At 44.6% G+C, this 16,383-nt stretch overlaps 1 long non-coding RNA gene and 2 pseudogenes across 1 annotated transcript; 1 reads left to right on the forward strand and 2 right to left on the reverse strand.

The window, feature by feature from the left end:
- Positions 1–3,828: 3,828 nt before the first annotated feature.
- Positions 3,829–9,266, forward strand: LOC147964284 (uncharacterized). The gene is made up of 6 exons (XR_015607508.1): positions 3,829–4,317; positions 4,565–4,618; positions 4,887–4,998; positions 5,758–5,881; positions 6,001–6,145; positions 6,998–9,266. It is a non-coding gene; the product is annotated as an uncharacterized LOC147964284 (long non-coding RNA).
- A 415-nt stretch (positions 9,267–9,681) lies between these two features.
- On the reverse strand, positions 9,682–11,852 carry LOC147964285 (tyrosine-sulfated glycopeptide receptor 1 pseudogene; annotated as a pseudogene).
- Positions 11,853–12,674: 822 nt separating this feature from the next.
- Positions 12,675–15,417, reverse strand: LOC125516607 (receptor-like protein 2; annotated as a pseudogene).
- Positions 15,418–16,383: the final 966 nt, after the last annotated feature.

Here is a 16,383-nt window from a genome sequence, read left to right on the forward strand (position 1 = left end):
AGCTCCGATGGAGTCCGTCTGCGGTGTTTGGCCCGTGCATGACTGGGCTTGTCGCGTCCGAATAGATAGTCGTCGACACTTGTCGAGGTACACCCTTGCGATCCATAGATTGATTCGGTATGCCCTGCTTTGTTGTTCAGGTCCTGCCGGAGGTCATATGTGTGACCATGAGCTGTTTTATCTTTGCCTTTATAATGAGGCGGGGCGGGCTGGTGTTCGGCTTTAGTTGCTGCTTTATCCCGACCACGTGGTAGTCGGTCAACCCCATTGCATGATGATGGTATGGGCTCCAGCGCCTCATCGTCGAACTGTGGTAGCAATTTGCGCTTCGGGTAACTTTTGGCTGGGCGCTTAAGACCGTATTCTTCGGCTGCCAGGATATCAGTCCATCTATCATTTAGTAGATCTTGATCAGCTTGAAGTTGCTGCTGCTTCTTTTTCAGGCTTCTTGAAGTGGCTATTAGCTGGCGCTTGAAGCGCTCCTGCTCGAGAGGTTCTTCAGGCACGATGAAATCCTCGTTGCCGAGGCTCACCTCATCCTTGGAGAGCGGAAGATAATTACTGTTCTCCGAGTCTTCGTTTATGGCCTGTTCGTCGGGGCTAACTTGCCCATCTTCCCGTTCTTCTTGTTCGGAAGTTGCTTCAACGGGGTCTTCATTATCGTCGGCACCGTCAGGAGTATTATCTTCTCCCGTGCCGGTATTGCTATCTTGTGCATGACATGACTTAGAGCGGCGCCGCTGATGTTGGCGCTTAGGCTGTGTCCCAGGAGGTTTATCCTCAACTGGATCTTTTTTGTCGTCGTCGTTAGATTCTTTATGCGTATCCATGATGTATACGTCGTACGAAGAAGTGGCCATGCAGCGTCCGGTAAACGGCGGGTTTTGGCCATCCTCCTCCTCCTCTGCATCGTCGTCCATACCGTCGATGTCTTCGAAGCCGTAATCGAGCATGTTTGTTAAGTCTTCGACAGTGTCTATAAAGTGGGTGGTGGGTGGGGAGCGAAATTTCCCGTCGTCAGCTTCTAGTTCGAACCGGATATAGTTCGACTGTGAATCCCCCGCTAAGGATAGATTTTTAGTTGAGTTCAGCACATCGCCCAAAGGTGAGTGCCGAAAGATGTCCGCGGTGTTGAATTCGGTGGTTGATGACCGATCATGCTCGACATGCGCGGACGCACGTAGTTCGGAACTTATAACCGAAAACGAGTTCGGGGTTTCGGTGACACAGGCATTACTAGAAGTTAGGTCTGTGTGCGGCTCCAACGCCGTGGAGTCTGCGATTTCCGTGGCGGGGTTGAGCTTTCTGTCCTCGGATGGCACGATCTGCTCCGGATCTAAGGCCAGAGCGGTTACAGGTGCAATTTCCTGGGTATGGCCCGATGACAGATCTAAGTCATGTTCATTGAGGTGACGGGGAGCGACCGCCGTGGTCTCGAATCCGTCGAAGATCAAGTCTCCGCGGATATCCGCGACGTAGTTCAAGCTCCCGAATCTGACCTGATGACCCGGGGCATAGCTATCGATCTGCTCCAGATGGCCAAGCGAGTTGGCCCACAGTGCGAAGCCGCCGAACACGAAGATCTGTTCGGGGAGGAAGACTTTCCCTTGGACATCATTGTTGTAGATGATTGAAGGAGCCATCAAACCTTTTGAGGACGACACAGATGAACTCTCAATGAAAGCACCAATGTCAGCGTCAAAACCGGTGGATCTCGGGTAGGGGTCCCGAACTGTGCGTCTAAGGTCGATGGTAACATGAGACAGGGGACACAATGTTTATCAAGGTTCGGACCCTCTCTATGGGGGTAATACCCTACTTCCTGCTTGATTGATCTTGATGAATATGAGTATTACAAGAGTTGATCTACCACGAGATCGTAATGGCCAAACCCTCAAAGTCTAGCATGTATGACTATGATTATGATTGTCTCCCTAATCCGGACTAAGCCCTCCGGTTTATATAGACACCGGAGGGGACTAGGGTTGTACAAGGTCGGTTACAGAGAAAGGAATCTTCAAATTGGGTAGCCAAGGAGAGTCCCATCCGGACGCAGGAGAGAGTCTTCGGTCTTATTTCTTCACAGCCCATTAGTCCGGCCCACGTCCAGTAGGCCGGACACCCGAGGACCCCTTAGTCCAGGACTCCCTTAGAGCCACCAGCCGGTCCATGGCGACACTGACGGCGAGCTGTGATGAGAAGTGGTTGAGGAAAGTGTGTGGCATGGGCCTACCCAGCTCATGCTCGAGCGCCTTGATCACAGCGTGACAAACAGGTCATCACCTGGGCGTGACGGACAAGTTTGTGCAGGATGTGTGATCTGGTGCCATATGCCCTTTGCTACCTGTTCTTGTGAGCTTTGATTGCCTGATTTATACGTGTGTGTTTGTTTTCCTTTTCCCAGGTCCTGGCTTCCCCGGTACACCATTCTGGACAGCTCCCCAAATAGGAATTCTGGAGTTGATACAATCTCAGAGATATGATTTCTCAGTTTGAGAGAGATGGTAGAGGAACAGAGAGAGTATGTGAGGTTTACAGGTAAATGATCATCAATGCCTCTTCCTAACACACACGGCACCCTTTACACGGGCAGTGCCCCAGCAGCTGGACACAGCTAGATGGCGCTCTCACTGGGCTTTGGGCTTGATCCTGGACTTGGGTCACGGATATGGGCCGAGCCCTGGCTATAACATTGCCCTCTGCCTGACCCCAAGCAGGTGCAGCCAGAAACTGTTGTTGAAGATCAACTTTGTTCTCCCATGTGTTCCAGGAGGAGGGAAGTGTTGTCCACTGGATCCCACCAACTCCACAGAATTATTGCCTGCAACAACCCTTTTAGAATCTGATCAGATGCACAATGGTTCGATACCTGAGGTGAGTTAAGTGCAAACTTCAGGTAGGTCATGTCGTGGCACTGTCTGAGTCGGCAGAGCTTTCTCTCGGAACAGGCTTTTGCCCCGTTTTATATATAAAACAACAACACCGAACAGTACACGACCAAACGATACAATGTGGAGAGAAGACTCTCTTACAAAGTGGATCAAAAGATACAACAAGAAGTTTAGAGCTAGCCTAATACCTCGCCTAGGACCAGCCGATGACACCAAAACTCCACGGCAACACCCCCAGGAGGGTGACGACACAAAGTGTCGCCGCTGCCGTGTCTGAGAGCAGACAAGGGTTTTCACCCGGAGCCCTAGCACATGAGTGAGACCCATGACTACGCCTTCAAGAAGGAAACAACACCCACAAGCGCCGCCGTCGCCGGTGCCAAGTGCGAAGCTTTCACTCGGGAACTTGCCAATACCACCAGGAAGCGCCGCTGCCACCCCCATAGCGAGAGTTAGGCCAACCCCGTCAAATCCGGGCACGAACAGAGCATGCCAGAGGCCAGCAGAGCTTTCTCATGCACAACCCGGTGAATCTTGCTTGTAGATGGAAGGTCCAATGATAACTGCTCCCACCCGCTGCAAAATTGTACAAGGGCCAAAATATTTATACCCTTGATTGGATATTCTGGCCGCAGTGGCTTGCACATACGGTTGCAATTTTAAGAAACTCGATCACCAACGGAGAAGGTTCTTTCCATCCTGCTCTCGGCTCCGTGGTCCCGCATCTTTGGACTCCTCACTAGTAAGAATTGAATTGAACTTATAAAGGATGAGCGGGTTGGTAGTCACAACCGCGGCATCCACGTCGACTGTGAATAGTCCTGCGACTCACGCGGCAGCGAAGGAAAAAGCGGCAACGAAAGAAAAAGAAATGACCCCACGTCCTCCCACGCCCCTCCTCCTCCTCTCACGAGTCACGCCCGACCCCCTCCTCCTCCTCCCGTCCTTCCTCAAAACCCTAGCCGCCGCCCCCCTCCTCCTCCCACCTCAGTCGCCGCCGCCTCCTCCTCCTCCTCCCACCTCAGTCGCCTCCTAGGAGAGCTCGACACGATGGGGTGGCCGTGGAGCGCGCCCCGTCCAGAGAGACAAGGCGGCTCCCGAGCAGGGCATCCGACAGCGCTGGCTTCTCCTCCCCTACGCCACCGCTGCCCACCCCTCCTCATCTCGTGCGGGCACGGAGGTGAGCTTCTCCGACGGCGGCGGCGACCTGCAGTCAAAGGGCGATGGCGACGGCACTCGATTTGATCTACAGGAGAGAGAGAAGATGAGAGGGAGAGAGAGAAGGAAGGAGAGGAGGTAGAAATAGAGAGGAAAGAGGAGAGGGATGTGCGCCAGCCGACGGGAGAGGGTCACCGGAAGGAACAACTGGTCATCGTTCACACCGCGCTAGGCCAGAGATGGCTCTGTACTGCCCACACGTCTGCAGGTTCCTTCTTCCTTCCTGCTCCTCTCCTCTTTTGATTAGCTGTAACTGCATGTTTGGGTCAGTGCTATGCCTGCTGTCGCTGGGCAGTACTTTAGGCAAGTCAACCTTCCAATTCAGTACACGTCTGCACAAGGAGAAGAGCCCCTGTTAGCTTTTCTTTTTGCAGATTAGCCCAATAATCTACATCAGTCGATTTGAGGGTATGCTGAATGTGATATTTAATGAATATGGTCATTCTGTTGTTCAGAGTACACAAGTGGTTGCCCTTGAAGTCTCCTCTTTGCCCCGCTTATTCATTAAGGTAAGATTTTGATTTTTTCAATTTGTCGCTTCAGTTCCACATTAACCATGAATTGTTGTGTGTAAATACTCATATCCCGTTAAGTTCATGTGTATAAATCAAGTGGGTTGAAGTGTACTGTGAATTTCCTGAAAAAGTTTACTTGAGATATTATATGCATGGTGTGGATTGTTGAGTTTGCTTGGTTAATGCCATGCCTGTGCAGATCAACAGGGGGGAGGTCCAGGGTGAGACCTTCAAGAGGGATTTGATGTTGCTATTATTTCAGTTTGCAGATAGAGGATGTGATTCCAGCAAGACAGTGACGATGGCGATGACAAGTGAGATTTATGTTAAGGAGTATTAGCATATGCTCATAGGATCACTACAAGCATATAAAGGTATCCATAATGATGGTTGCTTTCTTATCGACAAAGAATTGAATTATAATTATAGACGGTAAGAGTAGTACCTTTATAATCATAGCTGTATGCAATGATCCATCATGTATTTCTGTTTAAAACCGCAACCCGTAATTGTTTGATGTCGTGAAATGTCTATATATATATATTTTGTTTACATTCTTAAGTTAGCCTCCAGACTATCTACATTGTCATGGTAACCTTGGTAGGTTATAATATGCAGATCGATAATCCCGATTCAGTTTGAGCTTTCCATGTGTCTTTTTAGCCGAATATTAGGATCACAACTTAACTTAAATTAGCAGTATAGTGTCAATGGGCGTCATCTGAAGCTAATAAGATGTTGTTACTGAAGAACAGCCCCTTGCTACTTACTCGCACAGTACGTGAAAAACACCCTAAATAGATTAAAGAAATCATACTTGACTGTGATTGCATTTGGTTGACGCTTACGTGTATTTCTCATCGGTAGATCAAGGGGGCAATCTTCTACATTTCAGGTCCAAGCTTTCAATGCATTTTTCTATCTTTTTTTTCATATCCCAATCATCATCTGCAAGGCCGAAGCATGCATGTCTATATGGTTTTGTGGCACTGATTTCGTTCCATGCCAGTTTATTTCTAGCAGTTGGTCTGCTTCTTCATAGAGATTTTATCAGTATACTAAATTAAATAAGAAACTGAATGTGTACTGCTTTCACCTTTAGTTTGAACATGATTGTCCTATTTGTGACATAGGTGAAAATTAGCAAGCAACCTACAGTCGGTGCATGGATGACCAAGTTTACTTGTTACTTTTATGAAGATGATGATTCCTAAATAGAATTACGAGCTATGTCCTGCATGTTGACCGTGCTTCAAGGTACAGTTGTTCATGCCTTATAAAATTGTAATGCTTTTTATTGGTTGTGCATCCTAGGACCAAAAGCTTGATTCATAGATAGCCGAAGAACTGAGGAATTTTACTCTCTGTCGTTGCAGGGTAGAAGAGAATGGGAGGAGGGGACGCGCGCTCCATATTTTGTTATGCACACCTTCCTAAACTATACTTTTCTTCTTAACATATGTTCATTGTCCAGCAGAAGCTGTAGATTTCAGCGTACAATAATTTCCAAAATGGTAGAAGGTAAGAACCATGTTACATGATCCTTTTGTGTTCTCTTGATTTAAATTAACACGTACCCGTTAAACTTGGTGATGATTTTCGAGGTGTATTTATAAATTATCTGCCAAGGTTATTCCTTCAGGCAATTTTTTTTTCTGAAGCCTAGGCATATTGGTTGTTTGGTTGGCTCTCTTTACTAGCAGGAAGATAACTACTACGTGTTGCTTAGTTGTGTTGCTTAGTTATTAGCGGATTGACTGTATGAATTATCTTATGTTCACCCAGAGTTATAGGTTTCTAAATACTAGGCTCTTGGGACTTAATTCTAATGGTTAGTTTTTTTGGATTCATGTATTCCGGTGCTACAGCCTAGGTAAAGCTCCTTCACAATAGTATTTAAAGCTTATATTGATAACTCCATCAGAGTTCAAGCATTAGGCTCTCTACTCTGTGTATTGCAAAGTGTTCTATATAATGCTTTGATGTTCCTTTGTCACTGTTTGATGTTCTACCTTGGGTGGCCTCTGTCTTGGTTTACAGCTCCATATGGCTACCTATGTATACCTATGTAGATTTTGTTTGAACTGTACTCAAATCGTGCAGATGTTTCTATATTCTTGCCTTCCTCTTTTTAACTCATGAGATTGTTAGATAGTTGAATATCATTGGTCTCTGTCGGCATTCTATTTTCGCAATTTGAAATGAGTATTGGTCCATTGATATTAAACTTCACAATAGGTAGTGGCATCTTCAGGAAAAAGTAGTGGCAAATATGCTGGAGATTTCTTTTCTGCTGCAGGAATGACACTATTGCCCAAATCCTCAAACATATTTTTTAGTAACTAAGAGGATTATTCACCTTTGCTGTTGTAGGCATTCAAGACCTGGCAGGGCTAGGTCAACCGGCCCTTCGTGTTCAAGACCCGGCTCTGATGAGCCTTAACAGTCATGCTACCGGCTGGGCATCGTCATCCTGAGCCATGTCCGGAACCAGACCAGTAGGGGCACCCTAAGCGAGCACTCGAGGCATGCTGTCAAGTTGGACGAGTGCAACCAGGCCAGCTGTTGTGTGTGTCCACGGTTACATTGTTGTATTGTTGGTTAAAGACAATGTTTTTCTTCTTGAATTATGAAACCTCGAACAACAGTAGGATATAATCGTTTTGTTCGTTTTGCAATCAAAGCTTCCATCGAATAATATTTTAGAATTGTGCTCCGTCTTATTCATAAATTGTGGCTATTTTGTAGATTCATACACGATACGGCTTTGTGTGCATTGAAATAGCAACAAGTTGGCCTCTCGGTCTCATTTTTGTATACATTTGACTCATACACGCAGCCAGCATGTCCATGTGATCTGGATGAATTTCTCTATCCTATTTTATGTTGTGATGTCTTTGATTTTTGTCTCTTCCAGATTTACATATAGCTGCCTCGGTGAATACTCAAGAATTTTGTGTTCTTTTCTATTGACGGCCTTTAGGTATTTTATTTTTACTTTTATAATGATTCTGAAACGAGGTCACTCCCTACTAATCTTGCTCTCCAGGCCTGGTGGCGGGATGCTTGGTCAAGAATGCAGGGTGAGTAAAACAAAATGCTTTTATCTCTCTGGTCATCTAGAGCATATGGAGGGAGCAAGATAGCGGGCTTTGACAGTGTCTTCACACCGCCCCAGAGAGGGGGTGCCACTGAGGGCTTTCTCATGGAACACGGTGCAATGTGGTTTTATGCACGCCTATGAGCAGGCTACCCTGCACGCTGGTCTTCTACTGCTTTCCCAGGCATATTACTTCCCTGTGAGATGCTTCCAAGAGCTCTATTCGGCTCCATTGTATTTTTCTTCTTTTTTGATTGCTTTTCCTTCTCTGTTTCTTTTTTATATGCAAGGCCATAAATTTTTACCATGCATCCTTGCTCACACAGAAAATTACTTCAAAATACACATGCTTCTAAAAATGCACATCCTTTTCAAAACTATGTATATCTTATTATCAAAGATTATAAGGCAGGATGTGTTTGCCCACGACTAAAACAAGTAATACATTGCACTTTTTTCAAAGCACACGTGGAATTAGCGGGCTCCTTCAGGTATTTCAAGGGAAAAACAGAATCTGTTTAACTAATTTTCTATATTGCTTATTTATGCATTTGTGACCATAGCTTTCCACTTTAGCTCATAAACTGGATGGCAAAATAGAGTTTGCCCATTTCATATCTATGTTGTCTTATTAGGAAAAAAGATTTTGTTTAATAGCTGATGCTTAATATGTTTTATCGACTGTTGAATGCTCAACTTTAGCTCATAAACTGGATGGCAAATGCTAATTCTGATGGGGCTTTTCACACTTATTGTTTTATTGTTGTCTAGACAGCTGATGGCATGCTTCTTTCTTGCTAATTGTCAATTCTTTTGTACAGGGTCCCTCAACTACTTATGCTTTGGTAGACAATGAGAGTATGTAGATAGCATGTATGGTTTTTACATTGTTTTGCGCAGGTTGAGATGCATCACATGATGTTTTCCTTTTACGTTTATGAGTATTACATAGTCCTTTCTTTTTCCACAAGGGGCAGTAGTTGTGCCATTTGATTCGAAGGACAAAGAGTTGATCACAAAGGCGTAGCATTCAGGATATATACAAAAGAGTATAGAACCAAATTATATGATGTAATTGACCACTTTCTATTAACTTCTCTTGTATACAATGTTCACGAGTTCATGTATTAAGTACATTTTATTGTGTCACTTGTGTTTACTCTTTTTTAATGCAAGTTTACAGCTACTCAGAGTTCCTAATTGTAGACTCAACTATCTTGACCTACTGATGATCTAATTTGTGGCTACATCAAGGTCCTACGAAGTCTTCGCCTTTAGCTCCACCTTTCACATCTCTGTGTTTCTCTCTGAGCTTCATTTAAAAAACCAGCAGAAAGCCAAACAAGCACAAGCTAGACTAACCTCAATGCTTGTGTGAACCAGAATGATCGCCATCTCAAAATCTGGGAGTCTAAAGACCAGGGAAAACATTACCCCTTGCAAAACAAATCTAGAAAAGAAAACTGGGGCGTGTGATTGATATTCAGTTGTCCTTGTTGTTCTAGCTGCTAGTCTCCTTTTAAGTTTTAACCCTAATAAGATTTTGTGATGGATTTCTACGTGCTGCTCTGCATGCTGCGAGTAATTGTGGCTTGTAGTGCTTGCATCTTACATTCATCTTTTAGTTACTCACCCACCCCAAAATGCCCCATGCCTCAACTACAAAGTGTTTATTGTTGAAATTAAAGCTATTAGAACATCACGGGTACATACTGCAATGTGCTGAACTGTGTTATATGGAATGCTGAGATGACACAGTTTTTGACAGAATGTCTTACATAGTTACATCTTTGACATCTCCACGTAATGAAATCATTCTTCACCCTATAATATTTAATTTCTACCTAATTGTGACTCGCACCTAGAGGAGAAGCATATTAGTTGAGCGTTGCTAAACCTGAGTAGCAGCCTAATATGAGCCAAATTTCCATAAGCTACTATGTGAACCCAAATAGGACTAGCTAAAATACCTTGATAAGACTAACTGATCATACAGCACGCCTACACCAAAGAAAGCATTGAAGGCAATCACAAAGGCCACCTTGCAGTCAGTTGGTTTTCTTGACAGAATGATGGCTTGATGTGCTTCTGCTGAATCGCATTTGTGAGTGAGGACAGAGCCACACAGCTTTGGGTTCCCATCGAAACTAGAATTCTGAAACGTATCAAATTGGCCTCCAGATGGAATAGGCCCTTCCAGGTTATTGTTTGAAATGTTGAATGCTGAAAGGAAGTGCAGGGCGTTCAGTGCAACTAGGATAGCACCTGTGAGGTTGTTACTGGACAAGTCTAGCATCTGCAAGTTTGTGAGGTTGCAACTCGATTGTGGGATATGTCCTGTCAAGTGGTTGAAGCTTAAGTCGAGTGAAAGGAGGGATTTCAACTGACCGATCTCCATGGGGATCTCACCGGTGAGTTTATTGTTGCTTAGATCAAGAACTTTACGCAAAGCCATGGGAACCCGGTATTGAAGTGATGGAGCTGCATAAATAGGTAGCTCGAAGACCCTTTGGTCCAAATGGGCTTCATTCTTCTCTGACTTCAGCATTGGCATATCCATCAGTGCTGTTGGAATTTCCCCTGTGAGGTTATTGTTCAATATGTCTAGATAGAACAGGTCGCTTAGTGTTTGGATCCAGGCTGGTACTGATCCGCTGAGTTGATTTTCAGATAAGATTAGCACCTCTAGTTTTCGAAGCTTTGATATCCAAAGAGGTATTCCTCCAAATGATTTACAACTTCCGATGTCCAAAACGTGAAGATTCTCGAAACCATCAATTGTGTTGTCATCTGGCATGAGCTCTCCCTTGAAGTTACTGCCGATAAGTAGAGTGGTAAGGTTCCTGCAGCTCTTAAGGATGTGAAGTGCATTTGCAATATTTATGAAGGAGTTTGTGGTAAGTGATAGGAAGGTGAGGTACTTCAGATCAATTAATCTTGGTGAAAGCTGCCCTGTTAATTTGTTGGTAGATACCCGCAGTGCAGTCAGATTGCTGCAAGAGTATATGCTTTCTGGAACTGTGCCGGTGAAGCTGTTGAAGTAAACATCTAATGTCTTTAGATTTGGCAGGTTGGAGAAATTGACCTTGGCGAGCTGTCCACTGAAATTGTTTTTCTTGAGATCAATTGCTACGAGATTCGTGCAGTTGCTTAGAGCTGATGGCAACTCCCCTGAGAATTTGTTGTTGTCCAAATGGAACTCCTCCAACTTCTTGAGTTGGCCTATCAAATCTGGAATCTTTCCACCGAATCTGTTCCCTCCAAGATCAAGAGTTACAAGATTTCTGAGGTTGGTTATGCGTGTACTATCAATAGCTCCATGTAAATCATTGTTACGAAAAGACAGGTGCTCCAGTGTGGCAGTATTGAAGAGTTCATCTGGAAGTGTTCCACTGAGATTGTTGTAGCCGGCCCTGAGCTCTCTCAGCTTGGAGCACTTACCAAGTTTCTGCGGGATGTTGCCACTGAATTTGTTTAAACACAGATTTAGCACAGCGAGGGATGGTGAACTGCTACAGAAATGAGTTGGTATCTGCCCTGTAAAGCTGTTATTACTTGCGTTGAGTGCTATCAGATTCTCCATTGATTTCCATGTGGTGGATGGAAAATGTCTTGCAAATAGGTTGCTTGAGATGTTCAGTACCTGCAGGGGTTGAGCAGGGGTTGAAGATGGCAACTCGTGGAGTGTTCCATTGAGCTGGTTAAAGCTGACATCAAGGACGGTGATGTTGCTGGACGACACCAATTCCAGCGGCAGACCACCAGACAGCGAGTTGTGAGAGAGGTTAAGATACTGCAGCCTGGTGAGGTTTCCAAGGCACTCCGAGATGTGCCCCTCTAGGCCTCTTGAAGCCAGCATGACTTTGGCAACCATCCTATCTTGCCTGCAGGTGATCCCTTCCCACTTGCAGCAATCCGTGTTGTTCCGCCATGAGGCGGCAACACCACTGTCCCATGAGAGCTCGGTGAGGAACTGGAGAAGGGAGGTCTTCTCCTGCTCCGTTCAGGAACTTGCGGGAGAGGCCAATGAGATCAGCAGCACAAGAGTGAGGCCAAGGGAAGGTATGTACAATTTGTTGTTGTGTGTCTTGTTTGAAAATTGAAGGGGCTGCATGGTTTCTGATGAAACTAGCATAGAAGCCAGATCCTCAAGTTATGCACTGGCTATGTAAGGCATCAATGGTCTTATGGAGAAATAGCACGAGACGAACAAAAAAGCAGCTCTTGCTCCCATCATATGTATTTGCCTCTTGCGGCCGTGGTTGTTACGAAGGAGTTTGGGTCAAGGATTCCGTTGTTGTTGTTTTCGATTAGCTATCTTGGCGTCTCCGCTGGTTCGTTATTACTGACTACTTACCTTGGACTGGGATTTGTGGTTGCCATGGAACCGATCTGGGTGGGACTCGGTATCGCGTGAGGACCGAGGAATAGTAGTGACAGGCTGATTGGCGATTTGTGTGATGCTTATGTGGACAGTGGACATGGTCTGTCGAACGGTATCCGGTTGTGATTCATGGATTGAAGGTTTAGTTGAATAGTTTTGTTTCGACGATCTTTACTGTATGTGTAGTGCACTTTCTACTCCTTTGTAGTCTCTCTGCATGGAATACACCACCACCTTGACGAATCTTGTTTACTTGACATGTCACTAAACCTGAATTAAATTCAACTCTGAACAAAATTGCCATAATAAATTGGCAAAGTCGAGTAGGGCTAGCCTACAAACCTTAAAAAACAAACAACAACAAAGCCTTTAGTCCCAAACAAGTTGGGGTAGGCTAGAGGTGAAACCCATAAGATCTTGCAACCAACTCATGGCTCTGGTACATGGATAGCAAGCCTAGCCTACAAACCTTGATAAGATGAAATAGTGAGACCAACGTACTAGCACCCCAGACACATTATTAAAAAGAGATACACTGGTCTGGCCACTACGCTTCCACTACTGGGCTATCGCCTAGTTATAAGAAAAAACCTTGATAAAAATATCTGATCATACAACACACCTACACCAAAGAACACACTGAAGGCAATCGCAAAAACTTCTTCTTTTGTAAGAATGGTAGCTTGAGGTACTTTTGCTGAACTACAGTTGCGATGGAGGATAGCACCACAGAGCTTTGTGTTCCCATCGAAGATAGAATTTGGAAATGTGTCGAACTAGCCTCCAGATGGAATAGGACCTTCCAGATTGTTGCTAGAGACTTTGAAAGCTTAAAGGGAGTGCAGTCCGTTCAATGCAGCTAGGATTGCACCTGTGAGATGGTTGCTTGACAAGTCTAGCACCTCGAGGTCTGTTAGACCACATATTGATTCTGGGATCTGCCATGTTAGATCGTTGAAGCTCAGATTGAGTGAAACGACGGCTTTCAACTAACCAATCTCCATGGGGATCTCACCAGTTAACATATTATTGCTTAGATCCAGAGCTTTATATAAATCAATTGGTATGCGGTATTGAAGTGATAGAGTTGCATCAGCTGGTAGTTCGGAGACCTTCATGTCCAGATGGGCTTCAGTCTTCTCTGACTTTAGCATTGGCATGTCCATTAATGCTGTTGGAATTTTTCCTGTGATGCTGTTGGAAGATATGTCTAGATAGAAGAGATTGCTAAGGGCATTGATCCAGGCTGGTATTGATCCAGTGAGGTTATTGTCAGATAAGATTAACATCACTAAATTTTCTAGCTTCGATAACCAAAGAGGTATTTCTCCAAACAACTGGCAACCTCCGATGCCCAAAACCTGAAGATTCTCAAAACCATCAATTTTTTCATCCTCTGGCATGAGCTCACCCCTGAAGTTGTGCCCAATTAGCAGGGTGTTAAGGTTCCTGCACCGCTTAAGAATGTGAAGTGTGTTTGTGATGTTTGTAATATTGTTGTCGGCAATCGAGAAAAAGGAGAGATACTTCAGATTTCCTATTCTTGACGAGAGCTCTCCATGGAAATGGTTGACTGATAGCTGCAGCGTGATCAAATTGCTGCATGAATAGATGCTCTCTGGAATTGTGCCAGTGAAGTTGTTGATGTGAAGATCTAAAATTCTTAGATTTGACAGGGTGGAGAAGTTGACCTTCATAAGTTCTCCGTTGAAGTAGTTGTTCTTGAGGTCAATTGTTATGAGTTTTGTGCAGCTCCCCAGACCTGATGGCAGCTCCCCAGACATTATGTTGTTGTTCAGATGGAGCTTCTCTAGTCTCTTGAGCTGACCAATAGAATCAGGTATTGTGCCACTGAAACTGTTCCCTCCGAAATCAAGGGTTATGAGTTTTGTGCAGCTGCCCAGACCTGATGGAAGCTCCCCAGACATTATGTTGTTGTTCAAATGGAGCTTCTCCAGTCTCTTGAGCTGACCAATAGAATCAGGAATTGTGCCACTGAAACTGTTCCCTCCCAAATCAAGGGTTATGAGGTTTCTGAGCTTCATTATGCGTGAACCATAAAGTACTCCATGTAAGATATTCTTAGGGAAAGATAGATATTCCAACGAAGTAGCATTGAAGAGTTCATCTGGGAATGTCCCACTGAGGCGGTTGTGGCCAGCACTGAGTATTTTGAGCTTCGAACAACTACCAAATTCAACGGGGATGCTGCCAGTGAATCTGTTGTAACATAGTTCAAGCACCACAAAGGATGGTGAGCTGTTACAGAAACTAGCATACCCGCGCGGCGGCACGCCGCGCCTGTTGAAACATAATATGAAAGTTCTTTATGTTGAGATGGAAAAGTTTATGTGCTAATTTTGAATAAAACAATCATGATTTCCAAAAAGATGCTCGATAATTCCAAAATTGTTCATGAATTTGGCAAAAAATGTTCACAAATTTAAAAAATTTCATGATTTCAAAAAAAAGTTTGTGAAATTGAAAAATGTTCACAAAATAAGTACATCATGACTACAGAAAAATGCTCTAGAATTCAAAAACTGTTCATGAATTTGTAAAAAATGTTCAAAAAATTTAAAAAATTCAATCAAATGTCCGCTAATTCGAAAAATGTTCATGAATTTGGAAAAAATGTTCACGATTAAAAAAATGTTCACGAATTTGGAAAAATGCTCACGATTCAAAAAATTGTTCGCTAATTCTAAAAACATTCACGAATTTGAAAAACAATGTTCATGATTTTGAAAAAGTAGTCTTTAATTTTAAAATGTTCATTATTTCAAAAAAAATGTTCATTATTTGAAAAACATGTTCATGACTTAAGAGAATGTTCACAAATTTCTAAAAAAAACTGTTCATGGTTTAAAAAAATGTTCGTGAGTTTTAAAAAAATGTTCACAGTTTCAAAAAAATGTTCATGATTTAAGAGTAACGATTTAGTAAATATAAAACCACGACTTTGGAAAAATGTTCATCATTAAAAAAACTATTTTAGAAACAAATCGTGAATTAATAGATTTTTGGAAATTGAAAAACAAGAATAAAAATGAAAACATAAAAGTAAAGAAAAAATGAAAATAAAATAGAAAAAGGAAAAGAAAAAGGAAAAAGGAAAAAAACCTAAAGAAAAACATAAAAACCCGGTTCAGGGAAGGTTCTAGAACCTTCCCAAAACCGGTTGGGGTTAAATCCCAAAATGGGTCGGCCCATAGAAACAACAGCAGGTGAGGGGCGGTACGCGCCACGACGCTCGCGGGCGCGGAACGCGCTGTATAGGATCCTCGCTACCGCAGCCGCCGTCACCATCGAGAGGGAGAGAGACTATGAGAGGCAGGAGATGACAATGGCGGACAGATTCCTTAACTCTGAACATCGCGTGCACACCCGGGAGGCAGCGTTCGTGTGCCAGGGACAGGAGGAAGAGGGGTGAGTGCGGGTGGAGATGGGGGACATCGACATCATGGAGAAGCTCGACGCTGCGTTCGCCTCCTCCGTGGAGCACAACAAGCCCAATCGTGTTGGTTCTGTCTCCAACCAGGGAATTGGCAACACAGATTCAAGATGAAGTAATCAAGTTTGGTACATCATCGAGAATGGAGTTATTTACTCAAAACCACCACGTTATGGGCTAGGGTAATAGATCAGTACCACATTTGAGACAGTTCACAAAAAACCACCAACAATGGGACTAATCTATAACGCGGAGCACTGATTCTTCGTTTTAGCCCAAAAACAGCGAATCCGACAGGTGGGTCCCGCCTGTAGGGCTGACATGGCGCGTGTTGACGGACGCCGTTAGATGGCGAGAGACGGCCGTTTTGGCGCGCCCGTCTACTAGGTCAAGCCGTTCCCCCCGTCGATTCAGTCCACCCCTCGATTCAGTCCTTCCCCGCTCCGCTCCGATGGCGACCAGCTCCGGCGTCGACGGCGCACACGGAGTCGACGGAAGCGGCGACGACGCACTCAGCGGCGAGGGCGGTGGTACTACTTCAGGGCGGAAGCGGCTGCGCTCGCAATGCGGAGTCATCGGCCCCCACACCGATGGCGGCTGCGACCTAGATCCAGAGTCGGCCGCGGCGGTGGGCCTGTCGCCGGAGCCTGGTACCGAGGAAGCAGCTTCGCAGATTGGTCCCGAGGATGTGCTCCCGTTCGCCCCATCTTCAGCTAGGTAATCTGAATCTTTCAAAATATGTTCTTTCAATCTGTCCTTACTACTAGATCTGTTTTATACATTGAACAAAGATTCTAGTTCTCAATATTGATTTGTTAGTC

Source organism: Triticum urartu, chromosome 6A (genome assembly GCF_056163025.1).
Source record: "Triticum urartu cultivar PI428250 chromosome 6A, HENAU_Tu73, whole genome shotgun sequence".
NCBI classification, from domain to species: Eukaryota; Viridiplantae; Streptophyta; class Magnoliopsida; order Poales; family Poaceae; genus Triticum; species Triticum urartu.